This window comes from Calliopsis andreniformis, unplaced genomic scaffold, assembly GCF_051401765.1.
Source record: "Calliopsis andreniformis isolate RMS-2024a unplaced genomic scaffold, iyCalAndr_principal scaffold0052, whole genome shotgun sequence".
Taxonomy (NCBI): domain Eukaryota; kingdom Metazoa; phylum Arthropoda; class Insecta; order Hymenoptera; family Andrenidae; genus Calliopsis; species Calliopsis andreniformis.
This window is the reverse complement of record NW_027480461.1, coordinates 3283039-3298049: the sequence shown is the minus strand read 5'-3', so window position 1 is coordinate 3298049 and position 15011 is coordinate 3283039.

Below are 15011 nucleotides of genomic sequence, written 5' to 3'. Positions count from 1 at the left end.
GGATTGAGGATTGAGAATTGAGGATTGGGGATTGAAGATTGAGTGTTGAGGATTGAAGATTGAGGATTGAGGATTGGCGATTGAGGATTGAGTATTGAGTATTGAGAATTGAGGATTGAGGATTGAGGACTGAGGACTGACGATTGAGTATTGAAGATTGAGGATTTATGACTGAGGATTGAGGATTGAGGATTGAGGATTGAGGATTGAAGGTTGAGTATTGAGGATTGAATATTGAGGATTGTGGACTGAGGATTGAGGATTGAGTACTCAGGATTGACGATTGAGCATTGAAGATTGAGGATTTATGACTGAGGATTGAGGATTAAGGATTGAAGATTAGGGATTGAGGATCTAGGATTGGAGATCGATTATTGAGGATTGAAGATTGAGGATTGAGTATTGAGGATTGAACATTCAGGATTGAGGATTGAGAATTGAGGATTGGGGATTGAAGATTGAGTGTTGAGGATTGAAGATTGAGGATTGAGGATTGGCGATTGAGGATTGAGTATTGAGTATTGAGAATTGAGGATTGAGGATTGAAGATTGATCATTGAGGATTGAAGGTTGAGGATTGAGGATTGAGGATTGACGATTGAGGATTTGGTATTGAGGATTGAAGTATGAGGATTGAGGATTGAGGATTGAGTATTGAGGATTGAGGATCGAAGATTGAGGATTGGGTATTGAGGATTGAAGAATGAGGATTGAGGATTGAGGATTGAGGATTGAGGATTGAAGATTGAGTATTGAGGATTGAAAATTGAGGATTGAGGATTGAGGATTGAGGATTGAGCATTGAAGATTGAGTATTGAGGATTGAAGATTGAAGATTGAGTATTGAGGATTGAGAATTGAGGATTGAAGATTGAAGATTCAGGATTGAGGATTGAGGATTGAGGATTGAGGATTGAAGATTGAAAATTGATGATTGAATGTTGAGGACTAAGGATTGAGTGTTGTGGATTGAGAACGAGGACTGAGGGTTGAATATTGATGTTTGAGGTCTGAGGATTGAGGATTGAGGATTGAGAATTGAGGATTGAGGAATGAGGATTGAAGATTGAGGATTGGGTATTGACGATTGAAGAATGAGGATTGAGCATTGAGGTTTGAGGATTGAGGATTGCAGATTGAGTATTAAGGATTGAATATTGATGATTGAGGATTGAGGATTGAAGATTGAAGATTGAGGATTGAGGATTGAGAACTGAGAATTGAAGATTGAGTATTGAGGATTGAAGATTGAGGACTGAGGATTGAGTACTGGTGATTGAGGATTGAGGATTGAAGATTGAGGATTGGGGATTGAGGATTGACGATTGAGGATTGAGTATTGAGGATTGAGGATTGAGGATTGAGTATTGAGGATTGAAGATTGAGTATTGAGGATTGAAGATTGAGGATTGAGGATTGAGTACTGAGGATTGAGGATTGAGGATTGAGGATTGAAGGTTGAGAATTGAAGATTGAGTATTGAGGACGAAGATTGACGATTGAGGATTGAAGTTTGAGGATTGAGGATTGAGGATTGAGGATTGAGGATTGAGCATTGAAGATTGAGTATTGGGGATTGAGGATTGACGATTGAGGATTGAGTATTGAGGATTGAGTATGGAGTATTGATGATTGAAGATTGAGGATTGAGGATTGAGGGTTGAGGATTGAGGACGAGGACTGACGGTTGAGGATTGAGGATTGAGGATTGAGGATTGAGGATTGAGGATTGAGGTTTGTGGATTGAGTATTGAAGATTGAGTATTGATGCCCGAGGATTGAGGATTGAGGATTGAGGATTGAGGATTGAGGATTGAAGATTGAGTATTGGGGATTGAAGATTGAGGATTGAGGATTGAGGATGGAGAATGAGGACTGACGGTTGAGGATTGAGGTTTGAGGATTGAGGATTGATGAATGAGGACTGAGGATTGAGGATTGAGGATTGAGCATTGAGGATTGAAGATTGAGGACTGGGGATTGAGGATTGAAGATTGAGGATTAAGGATTGAAGATTGGTGATTGAGGATCTAGGATTGGAGATTGATTATTGAGGATTGAAGATTGAGGATTGAGGATTGACGATTGTGAATTGAGAATTGAGTATGAGGACTGAGGGTTGAGGATTGAGGTTTGAGGAATGAGGATTGAGGGTTGAGGATTGAGGATTGAGGATTGAGGATTGAGGATTGAGTATTGAAGATTGAGTATTGATGCCTGAGGATTGCGGATTGAGGATTGAGGATTGAGGATCGAGGATTGAAGATTGAGTATTGAGGATTGAATATTGAGGATTGAAGATTGAGGATTGAGTATTGAGTACTGAGGATTGAGGATTGAGGATTGAGGATTGAAGGTTGAGAATTGAAGATTGAGTATTGAGGACGAAGATTGACGATTGAGGATTGAAGTTTGAGGATTGAGGATTGAGGATTGAGGATTGAGGATTGAGCATTGAAGATTGAGTATTGGGGATTGAGGATTGACGATTGAGGATTGAGTATTGAGGATTGAATGTTGAGTACTGATGATTGAAGATTGAGGATTGAGGATTGAGGGTTGAGGATTGAGGACGAGGACTGACGGTTGAGGATTGAGGATTGAGGATTGAGGATTGAGGATTGAGGATTGAGGATTGAGGATTGAGGATTGAGTATTGAAGATTGAGTATTGATGCCTGAGGATTGAGGATTGAGGATTGAGGATTGAGGATTGAGGATTGAAGATTGAGTATTGGGGATCGAAGATTGAGTATTGAGGATTGAGGATTGAGGATGGAGAATGAGGACTGACGGTTGAGGATTGAGGTTTGAGGATTGAGGATTGATGATTGAGGACTGAGGATTGAGGATTGAGGATTGAGCATTGAGGATTGAAGATTGAGGACTGGGGATTCAGGATTGAAGATTGAGGATTAAGGATTGAAGATTGGGGATTGAGGATCTAGGATTGGAGATTGATTATTGAGGATTGAAGATTGAGGATTGAGGATTGAGGATTGTGAATTGAGAATTGAGTATGAGGACTGAGGGTTGAGGATTGAGGTTTGAGGACTGAGGATTGAAGATTGAAAATTGATGAATGAATATTGATGTTTGAGGTCTGAGGATTGAGGATTGAGGATTGAGAATTGAGGATTGAGGATTGAGGATTGAGGATTGAGTATTGAAGATTGAGTATTGATGCCTCAGGATTGAGGATTGAGGATTGAGGATTGAGGATCGAGGATTGAAGATTGAGTATTGAGGATTGAAGATTGAGGATTGAGGATTGAGGATTGAGGAGGGAGGATTAGGGCTGAGGGTTGAGGATTGAGGTTTGAGGACTGAGGACTGAGGATTGAGGATAGAGAATTGAGGATTGAGGATTGAGGATTGAAGATTGAGGATTGGGTATTGAGGATTGAAGATTGAATATTGATGATGGAAGATTGAGGATTGAGGATTAAAGATTGAGGATTGAGTATTGAGGGTTGAAGATTGAAGATTGGGTATTGAGGATTGAGGATTGAGGATTGAAGATTGAAAATTGATGAATGAATATTGATGTTTGAGGTCTGAGGATTGAGGATTGCGGATTGAGAATTGAGGATTGAGGATTGAGGATTGAAGATTGAGGATTGGGTATTGAGGATTGAAGAATCAGGATTGAGGATTGAGGTTTGAGGATTGAGGATTGCAGATTGAGTATTGAGGATTGAATATTGAGGATTGAGGATTGAGGATTGAAGATTGAGGATTGTGGATTGAGGATTGAGGATTGAGGATTGAGAATTGAAGATTGAGTATTGATAATCGAAGATTGGGGATTGAGGATTGAGTACTGAGGATTGAGGATTGAGGATTGAAGATTGAGGATTGGGGATTGAGTATTGACGATTGAGGATTGGGTATTGAGGATTGAAGATTGAGGATTGAGGATTGAGGATTGAGGATTGAGGATTGAGGATTGAGGATTGAGGATTGAGGATTGAGGATTGAAGAATGAGGATTGAGGATTGAGGATTGAGAATTGAGGATTGAGGACCTAGTATTGGAGATTGATTATTGAGGATTGAAGATTGGGGATTGAGGATTGAGGATTGAGGATCTAGGATTGGAGATTGATCATTGAGGATAGAAGTTTGAGGTCTGAGGACTGAGGGTTGAGGATTGAGAATTGAGGATTGAGGATTGAGGATTGAAGATTGAGGATTGGGGACTGAGTGTTGAGGGCTGAGTGATGAGAATTGAAGTTTGTGGATAGTGATTTGAAGATTGCTGGTTGAGTATTGAGTATTGAAAGGTGTGAATTGACGATATTCTATTGAGGATTGAGAATTGACTACTGATTGTTGAGGACTGATGTCTGGAGATTGAGGATTCAGGATTGTGGATTCAGGATTGAGGTTTGAGGATTGAAGATTGAGTATTGATGATTGAAGATTGAGGATTGAGGATTGAGGGTTGAGGATTGAGGACGAGAACTGACGGTTGAGGATTGAGGTTTGAGGATTGTGGATTGAGGATTGTGGACTGAGGCTGAGGATTGAGGATTGAGCATACAGGATTGAAGATTGGGGACTGGCGATTGAGGATTGAAGATTGAGGATTAAGGATTGAGGATTGGGGATTGAGGACCTAGGATTGGAGATTGATTATTGGGGATTGAAGATTGAGGATTGAGGATTGAGGAATGAGAATTGGGAACTTAGGATGAGGACTGAGGGTTGAGGATTGAGGTTTGAGGATCGAGGGTTGAGGATTGAGGATTGAGGACTGAGGATTGAAGGATGAGGATTGAGGATTGAGGATTGAGGATTGAGGATTGAAGATTGAGTATTGAGGATTGAAGATTGAAGATTGAGTATTGAGGATTGAGGATTGAGGATTGAAGATTGAGGATTGAGGATTGAGGATTGAGGATTGAGGATTGAGGATTGAAGATTGAAAATTGATGATTGAATATTGAGGACTGAGGATTGAGTGTGGTGGATTGAGGACGAGGACTGAGGGTTGAATATTGATGTTTGAGGTCTGAGGATTGAGGTTTGAGGATTGAGAGTTGAGGATTGAGGATTGAGGATTGAAGATTGAGGATTGGGTATTGAGGATTGAAGAATGAGGATTGAGGATTGATGTTTGAGTATTGAGGGATGCAGATTGATTATTAAGGATTGAAGATTGATGATTGAGGATTGAGGATTGAAGATTTAAGATTGAGGATTGAGGATTGAGGATTGAGAATTGAAGATTGTGTATTGAGGATTGAAGATTGAGGACTGAGGATTGTGTACTGAGGATTGAGGATTGAGGATTGAAGATTGAGGATTGGGGATTGAGGATTGACGATTGAGGATTGAGTATTGAGGATTGAGAATTGAGGATTGAGGATTGAAATAGAGGTTTGAGCATTGAGTATTGAAGATTGAGTATTGATGCCTGAGGATTGAGGATTGAGGACTGAGGATTGAGGATTGAGGATTGAAGATTGAGTATTGGGGATTGAAGATTGAGGATTGAGGATTGAGGATTGAGGATTGAGGATGGAGAATGAGGACTGACGGTTGAGGATTGAGGTTTGAGGGTTGAGGATTGAGGATTGAGGACTGAGAATGAGGGCTGAGGGTTGAGGATTGAGGTTTGAGTATAGAATCCTGAGAATTCAGGATATTGTATTGAGCATTGAGAATTGAGGATTGATGGTTGAGTATTGAGGATTGAGGATTGAGGATTGAGGATTGAGTATTGAAGATTGAGGATTGATGATTGAGGATTGAGGATTGAGGATTGAGGATTGAGGATTGAGGATAGAAGATTGAGTATTGAGGATTGAGGATTGAGGATTGATGATTGTGGATTGAGGATTGGGTATTGAGGGTTGACGCTTGAGGTTTGAGGGTTGAGGATGTAGAATTGAAGAGAGAGGCCTGAGTGTTGAGGATTGAGTGTTGAGAATTGATGCTTGAGGTTTGAGATTTGATCATTGAATATTCTGAATTGAGTATTGAACCATGAGAATTCAGGATGTTCTATTGAGTATTGAGAATTGAGGATTGATGGTTGAGTATTGAGGATTGATGGTTGAGGGTTGAGTGTTGAATATTGAGCATTGAGGATTGAGGATTGAGGATTGATGATTGAGGATTGAAGATTGATTATTGATGATTGAAGATTGAGGATTGAGGATTGAGTATTGAGGATGGAGGATTAGGGCAGAGGGTTGAGGATTGAGGTTTGAGGACTGAGGACTGAGGATTGAGGATTGAGAATTGAGGATTCAGGATTGAGGATTGAAGATTGAGGATTGGGTATTGAGAATTGAAGTATGAGGATTGAGGATTGAGGATTGAGGTTTGCGGATTGAGTATCGAAGATTGAGGATTGGGTACTGAGGATTGAAGAATGAGGATTGAGGATTGAGGATTGAGGATTGAGGATTGAAGATTGAGTATTGAGGATTGAAGGTTGAGGATTGAGGATTGAGGATTGAGGATTGAGCATTGAAGATTGAGTATTGAGGATTGAAGATTGAAGATTGAGTATTGAGTATTGAGGATTGAGGATTGAAGATTGAAGATTGAGGATTGAGGATTGAGGATTGAGGATTGAGGATTGAAGATTGAAAATTGATGATTAAATATTGAGGACTGAGGATTGAGTGTTGTGGATTGAGGACGAGGACTGAGGGTTGAATATTGATGTTTGAGGTCTGACGATTGAGGATTGAGGATTGAGAATTGAGGATTGAGGATTGAGGATTGAAGATTGAGGATTGGGTATTGACGATTGAAGAATGAGGATTGAGCATTGAGGTTTGAGGATTGAGGATTGCAGTTTGAGTATTAAGGATTGAAGATTGATGATTGAGGATTGAGGATTGAAGATTGAAGATTGAGGATTGAGGATTGAGAACTGAGAATTGAAGAATGAGTATTGAGGATTGAAGATTAAGGATTGATAATTGAGTACTGGGGATTGAGGATTGAGTATTGAAGATTGAGGATTGGGGATTGAGGATTGAAGATTGAGGATTGAGGATTGAGGATTGAGAATTGAGGATTGAGGATTGAAATTGAGTATTGAGGTTTGTGGACTGAAGGTTGAGGATTGGGTATTGAGGTTTGAAGATTGAGGATTGAGGATTGAGGATTGTGGATTGAGGATTGAGGATTGAGGACTGAGGATTGAGGATTGAGTATTGAAGATTGAGGATTGATGGTTGAGGATTGAGGATTGAGGATTGAGGATTGAGGATTGAGGGTTGAGGATTGAAGATTGAGTATTGAGGATTGAGGATTGAGGATTGAGGATTGTGGATTGAGGATTGGGTATTGAGGATTGACGATTGAGGATTGAGAATTGAGGATGAGGATTGAGGGTTGAGGATTGATGCTTGAGGTTTGAGATTTGATTATTGAATATTCTGAATTGAGTATTGAACCATGAGAATTCAGGATGTTCTATTGAGTATTGAGAATTGAGGATTGATGGTTGAGTATTGAGGATTGATGGTTGAGGGTTGAGTGTTGAATATTGAGCATTGAGGATTGAGGATTGAGGATTGATGATTGAGGATTGAAGATTGATTATTGATGATTGAAGATTGAGGATTGAGGATTGAGAGTTGAGGATTGAGGACGAGGACTGTCGGTTGAGGATTGAGGTTTGAGGATTGAGGATTGAGGATTGAGGATTGAGGACTGAGGCTGAGGATTGAGGATTGAGCATAGAGGATTGAAGATTGAGGACTGGCGATTGAGGATTGAAGATTGAGGATTAAGGATTAAGGATTGGGGATTGAGGATCTAGGATTGGAGATTGATTATTGGGGATTGAAGTTTGAGGTTTGAGGATTGAGGATTGAGAATTGAGAATTGAGGATGAGGACTGAGGGTTGAGGATAGAGGTTTGAGGATCGAGAATTGAGGATTGAGGATTGAAGACTGAGGATTGACGATTGAGTATTGAAGATTGAGGATTTATGACTGAGGATTGAGGATTAAGGATTGAAGATTGGGGATTGAGGATCTAGGATTGGAGATTGATTATTGAGGATTGAAGATTGAGGATTGAGGATTGAGGATTGAGGATTGAGGATTGAAGGTTGAGTATTGAGGATTGAATATTGAGGATTGTGGACTGAGGATTGAGGATTGAGTACTCAGGACTGACGATTGAGTATTGAAGATTGAGGATTTATGACTGAGGATTGAGGATTAAGGATTGAAGATTGGGGATTGAGGATCTAGGATTGGAGATTGATTATTGAGGATTGAAGATTGAGGATTGAGGATTGAGGATTGAGTATTGAGAATTGAGGATGAGGACTGAGGGTTGAGGATTGAGGTTTGAGGAATGAGGATTGAGGGTTGAAGATTGAGGATTGAGGATTGAGTACTGAGGATTGAGGATTGAGGATTGAAGATTGAGGATTGGGGATTGAGGATTGAAGATTGAGGATTGAGGATTGAGGATTGAGAATTGAGGATTGAGGATTGAAATTGAGTATTGAGGTTTGAGTATTGAAGACTGAGGATTGGGTATTGAGGATTGAAGATTGAGGATTGAGGATTGAGGATTGAGGATTGAGGGTTGAGGATTGAGGACTGAGGGTTGAGGATTGAGGATTGAGGACTGAGGATTGAGGATTGAACATTGAGGATTGGGTATTGAGGATTGAAGTATGAGGATTGAGCATTGAGGATTGAGGATTGAGCACTGAGGATTGAGGATTCAGGATTGAAGATTGAGGATTGGGGATTGAGGATTGACGATTGAGGATTGAGTATTGAGGATTGAGGTTTGCGGATTGAGGATTGAAATGGAGTATTGAGGATTGAGGGTTGAAGATTGAGGATTGGGTATTGAGGATTGAAGATTGAGGATTGAAGATTGAGTATTGAGGACTGAATATTGAGGATTGAGGATTGAGGATTGAGGATTGGGGATTGAAGATTGAGTGTTGAGGATTGAAGATTGAGGATTGAGGATTGGCGATTGAGGATTGAGTATTGAGTATTGAGAATTGAGGATTGAGGATTGAGGACTGAGGATTGAGGATTGAGGATTGAGGATTGAGGATTGAGGATTGAAGATTGAGGATTGGGTATTGAGGATTGAAGTATGAGGATTGAGCATTGAGGATTGAGGATTGAGTACTGAGGATTGAGGATTCAGGATTGAAGATTGAGGATTGGGGATTGAGGATTGACGATTGAGGATTGAGTATTGAGGATTGAGGGTTGCGGATTGAGGATTGAAATTGAGTATTGAGGATTGAGGATTGAAGATTGAGGATTGGGTATTGAGGATTGAAGATTGAGGATTGAAGATTGACTATTGAGGATTGAATATTGAGGATTGAGGATTGAGGATTGAGGATGGAGGATTAGGTCTGAGGGTTGAGGATAGAGGTTTGAGGACTGAGGACTGAGGATAGAAGATTGAGAATTGAGGATTGAGGATTGAGGATTGACGATTGTGGATTGGGTATTGAGGATTGAAGTATGAGGATTGAGGATTGAGGATTGAGGATTGAGGGTTGAGGATCGAAGATTGAGGATTGGGTATTGAGGATTGAAGAATGAGGATTGAGGATTGAGGGTTGAGGATTGAGGATTGAAGATTGAGTATTGAGGATTGAAAATTGAGGATTGAGGATTGAGGATTAAGGATTGAGCATTGAAGATTGAGTATTGAGGATTGAAGATTGAAGGTTGAGTATTAAGGATTGAGGATTGAGGATTGAAGATTGAGGATTGAGGATTGAGGATTGAGGATTGAGGATTGAGGATTGAAGATTGAAAATTGATGATTGAATATTGAGGACTGAGGATTGAGTGTTGTGGATTGAGGACGAGGACTGAGGGTTGAATATTGATGTTTGAGGTCTGAGGATTGAGGATTGAGGATTGAGAGTTGAGGATTGAGGATTGAGGATTGAAGATTGAGGATTGGGTATTGAGGATTGAAGAATGAGGATTGAGGATTGAGGTTTGAGGATTGAGGATTGCAGATTGAGTATTAAGGATTGAAGATTGATGATTGAGGATTGAGGATTGAAGATTGAAGATTGAGGATTGAGGATTGAGGATTGAGAATTGAAGATTGAGTATTGAGGATTGAAGATTGAGGACTGAGGATTGAGTACTGAGGATTGAGGATTGAGGATTGAAGATTGAGGATTGGGGATTGAGGATTGACGATTGAGGATTGAGTATTGAGGATTGAGAATTGAGGATTGAGGATTGAAATTGAGGTTTGAGCATTTAGTATTGAAGATTGAGTATTGATGCCTGAGGATTGAGGATTGAGGACTGAGGATTGAGGATTTAGGATTGAAGATTGAGTATTGGGGATTGAAGGTTGAGGATTGAGGATTGAGGATTGAGGATGGAGAATGAGGACTGACGGTTGAGGATTGAGGTTTGAGGATTGAGGATTGAGGATTGAGGATTGAGGACTGAGAATGAGGGCTGAGGGTTGAGGATTGAGGTTTGAGTATAGAATCCTGAGAATTCAGGACATTGTACTGAGCATTGAGAATTGAGGATTGATGGTTGAGTATTGAGGATTGAGGATTGAGGATTGAGGATTGAGTATTGAAGATTGAGAATTGATGATTGAGGATTGAGGATTGAGGATTGAGGATTGAGGATTGAGGATTGAAGATTGAGTATTGAGGATTGAAAATTGAGGATTGAGGATTGAGAATTGAGGATTGGGGATTGAAGATTGAGTGTTGAGGATTGAAGATTGAAGATTGAGTATTGAGGATTGAGGATTGAGGATTGAAGATTGAGGATTGAGGATTGAGGACTGAGGATTGAGTACTGAGGATTGAAGATTGAAAATTGATTAATGAATATTGATGTTTGAGGTCTGAGGATTGAGGATTGAGGATTGACAATTGAGGATTCAGGATTGAGGATTGAAGATTGAGGATTGGGTATTGAGGATTAAAGAATCAGGATTGAGGATTGAGGTTTGAGGATTGAGAATTGCAGATTGAGTATTGAGGATTGAATATTGAGGATTGAGGATTGAGGATTGAAGATTGAGGATTGAGGATTGAGTATTGAGGATTGAGGATTGAGAATTGAAGATTGAGTATTGATAATTGAAGATTGGGGATTGGGGATTGAGTACTGAGGATTGAGGATTGAGGATTGAAGATTGAGGATTGGGGATTGAGTATTGACGATTGAGGATTGAGTATTGAGGATTGAGGGTTGAGGATTGAGGATTGAAATTGAGTATTGAGCATTGAGGATTGAAGATTGAGGATTGGGTATTGAGGATTGAATATTGAGGATTGAGGATTGAGGATTGAGGATTGAGGATTGAGGACTGAGGATTGAGGATTGAGGATTGAGGATTGAGGATTGAGGATTGAGGATTGAGGATTGAGGACTGAGGATTGAGGATTGAGGATTGAGTATTGAAGATTGAGGATTGATGATTGAGGATTGAGGATTGAGGATTGAGTATTGAGGATGGAGGATTAGGGCAGAGGGTTGAGGATTGAGGTTTGAGGACTGAGGACTGAGGATTGAGGATTGAGAATTGAGGATTGAGGATTGAGGATTGAAGATTGAGGATTGGGTATTGAGAATTGAAATATGAGGATTGAGGATTGAGGATTGAGGTTTGAGGATTGAGTATCGAAGATTGAGGATTGGGTACTGAGGATTGAAGAATGAGGATTGAGGATTGAGGATTGAGGATTGAGGATTGAAGATTGAGTATTGAGGATTGAAGGTTGAGGATTGAGGATTGAGGATTGAGGATTGAGCATTGAAGATTGAGTATTGAGGATTGAGGATTGAAGATTGAGTATTGAGGATTGAGGATTGAGGATTGAAGGTTGAAGATTGAGGATTGAGGATTGAGGATTGAGGATTGAGGATTGAAGATTGAAAATTGATGATTGAATATTGAGGACTGAGGATTGAGTATTGTGGATTGAGGACGAGGACTGAGGGTTGAATATTGATGTTTGAGGTCTGAGGATTGAGGATTGAGGATTGAGAATTGAGGATTGAGGATTGAGGATTGAGGATTGAGGATTGAGGATTGAGGATTGAGGACTGAGGATTGAGGATTGAGGATTGAGTATTGAAGATTGAGGATTGAGGATTGAGCATTGAGAATTGAGGATTGATGGTTGAGTATTGAGGATTGAGGATTGAGGATTGAGGATTGAGTATTGAAGATTGAGAATTGATGATTGAGGATTGAGGATTGAGTATTGAGGATTGAGGATTGAGAATTGAAGATTGAGTATTGATAATTGAAGATTGGGGATTGGGGATTGAGTACTGAGGATTGAGGATTGAGGATTGAAGATTGAGGATTGGGGATTGAGTATTGACGATTGAGGATTGAGTATTGAGGATTGAGGGTTGAGGATTGAGGATTGAAATTGAGTATTGAGCATTGAGGATTGAAGATTGAGGATTGGGTATTGAGGATTGAATATTGAGGATTGAGGATTAAGGATTGAGGATTGAGAATTGAGGACTGAGGATTGAGGATTGAGGATTGAGGATTGAGGATTGAGGATTGAGGATTGAGGATTGAGGACTGAGGACTGAGGATTGAGGATTGAGTATTGAAGATTGAGGATTGATGATTGAGGATTGAGGATTGAGGATTGAGTATTGAGGATGGAGGATTAGGGCAGAGGGTTGAGGATTGAGGTTTGAGGACTGAGGACTGAGGATTGAGGATTGAGAATTGAGGATTGAGGATTGAGGATTGAAGATTGAGGATTGGGTATTGAGAATTGAAGTATGAGGATTGAGGATTGAGGATTGCGGTCTGAGGATTGAGTATCGAAGATTGAGGATTGGGTACTGAGGATTGAAGAATGAGGATTGAGGATTGAGGATTGAGGATTGAGGATTGAAGATTGAGTATTGAGGATTGAAGGTTGAGGATTGAGGATTGAGGATTGAGGATTGAGGATTGAGGATTGATGATTGAGGATTGAGGATTGAGGATTGAGGATTGAGGACTGAGGATTGAAGATTGAGTATTGGGGATTGAAAATTGAGGATTGAGGATTGAGAATTGAGCATTGGGGATTGAAGATTGAGTGTTGAGGATTGAAGATTGAGGATTGAGGATTGGCGATTGAGGATTGAGTATTGAGTATTGAGAATTGAGGATTGAGGATTGAGGACTGAGGATTGACGATTGAGTATTGAAGATTGAGGATTTATGACTGAGGATTGAGGATTGAGGATTGAGGATTGAGGATTGAGGATTGAAGGTTGAGTATTGAGGATTGAATATTGAGGATTGTGGACTGAGGATTGAGGATTGAGTACTCAGGATTGTCGATTGAGTATTGAAGATTGAGGATTTATGACTGAGGATTGAGGATTAAGGATTGAAGATTGAATATTGATGATTGAATATTGAGGACTGAGGATTGAGGGTTGTGGACAGAGGACGAGGACTGAGGGTTGAATATTGATGTTAGAGGTCTGAGGATTGAGGATTGAGGATTGAGAATTGAGGATTGAGGATTGAGGATTGAAGATTGAGGATTGAGGATTGAGGATTGAGTACTGAGGATTGAGGATTGAGGATTGAAGATTGAGGAATGGGGATTGAGGATTGAAGATTGAGGATTGAGGATTGAGCATTGAGTATTGAAGATTGAGTACTGATGCCTGAGGATTGAGGATTGAGGACTGAGGATTGAGGATTGAGGATTGAAGATTGAGTATTGGGGATTGAAGATTGAGGATTGAGGATTGAGGATTGAGGTTTGAGGGTTGAGGATTGAGGATTGAGGACTGAGAATGAGGGCTGAGGGTTGAAGATTGAGGTTTGAGTATAGAATCCTGAGATTCAGGATATTGTATTGAGCATTGAGAATTGAGGATTGATGGTTGAGTATTGAGGATTGAGGATTGAGGATTGAGGATTGAGTATTGAAGATTGAGGATTGATGATTGAGGATTGAGGATTGAGGATTGAGGATTGAGGATTGAGGATAGAAGATTGAGTATTGAGGATTGAGGATTGAGGATTGAAGATTGAGGATTGGGGATTGAGTATTGACGATTGAGGATTGGGTATTGAGGTGAAGATTGAGGACTGAGGGTTGAGGATTGAGAATTGAGGATTGAGGATTGAGGATTGAAGATTGAGGATTGGGGACTGAGTGTTGAGGGCTGAGTGATGAGAATTGAAGTTTGTGGATAGTGATTTGAAGATTGCTGCTTGAGTATTGAGTATTGAAAGGTGTGAATTGACGATATTCTATTGTGGATTGAGAATTGACGACTGATTGTTGAGGACTGAGGTCTGGAGATTGAGGATTCAGGATTGTGGATTCAGGATTGAGGTTTGAGGATTGAAGATTGAGTATTGATGATTGAAGATTGAGGATTGAGGATTGAGGGTTGAGGATTGAGGACGAGGACTGACGGTTGAGGATTGAGGTTTGAGGATTGTGGATTGAGGATTGAGGACTGAGGCTGAGGATTGAGGATTGAGCATAGAGGATTGAAGATTGGGGACTGGCGATTGAGGATTGAAGATTGAGGATTAAGGATTGAGGATTGGGGATTGAGGACCTAGGATTGGAAATTGATTATTGGGGATTGAAGATTGAGGATTGAGGATTGAGGAATGAGAATTGGGAATTTAGGATGAGGACTGAGGGTTGAGGATTGAAGATTGAGTATTGAGGATTGAAGATTGAAGATTGAGTATTGAGGATTGAGGATTGAGGATTGAAGATTGAGGATTGAGGATGGAGAATGACGACTGACGGTTGAGGATTGAGGTTTGAGGGTTGAGGATTGAGGATTGAGGACTGAGAATGAGGGCTGAGGGTTGAGGATTGAGGTTTGAGTATAGAATCCTGAGAATTCAGGATATTGTATTGAGCATTGAGAATTGAGGATTGATGGTTGAGTATTGAGGATTGAGGATTGAGGATTGAGGATTGAGTATTGAAGATTGAGGATTGATGATTGAGGATTGAGGATTGAGGATTGAGGATTGAGG